Raw genomic sequence first — 721 nt, 5'->3', positions numbered from 1 at the left:
AGGGAAAGTGAGAAAGCAAGCAACCAGGTCCAGGATTTGAACTGTGGTCAGCCATGTGGGAGTGTCCAGCACCTTAACCACCATGCCACCTGCTGGTCCCTGTTCGTTTGTTTTTTAATCAACATAGGGTGTGCACACTCACCAAAGAGACAGAGAGAGAAAGAGAAACATGGAGAAAGCACTCCCCAGTAGGGAATGGTCACCACCATGATCCCTTCTTCATTTCTTTATCATAAGGATTCTGGGCATCCATGCACGCACATACAACATGTATTTCAAGCCACCAGGGCCAAGACTCGAACTGCGGTGAGCTATGAGGTGTCCAGCTTCCCTTAATCACTAGGCTGCAGGGTTGACCCTGTTTTATTATCGTCAGTAAATATTCGTTGAATAGCCACCATGTACCACACGGTGGTCTAGGCACATGAGATAAACCAGCGGACAACATAAGCAAACAAGACGGCCCCCTGATTGGATGGTTGCCAAGGCCTTCCCTAGAATTGTGCATTTACCTCCTTTTCCTTAGAAATAGATCTCCAAGTTTTAGCTGGAGATGACGTTTACATGAAGCTGTCTGAAAAAAGACTATCTCGGGGAACCAGCAGTTAGTGTAATGGCTATGTTGCTGGACTCCCACGTAGTCAACCGCGGTTCTTGTCCTGGACCCGGTGGCTTAAAACTCACACCGGGCGCATGTGCATGCGTGCCTAAGATCCCGACA

This window comes from Tupaia chinensis, unplaced genomic scaffold (assembly GCF_000334495.1).
Source record: "Tupaia chinensis unplaced genomic scaffold, TupChi_1.0 Scaffold000275_1, whole genome shotgun sequence".
In the NCBI taxonomy this organism is placed as follows: Eukaryota; Metazoa; Chordata; class Mammalia; order Scandentia; family Tupaiidae; genus Tupaia; species Tupaia belangeri.
Note: the sequence above shows the minus strand (reverse complement) of the source record.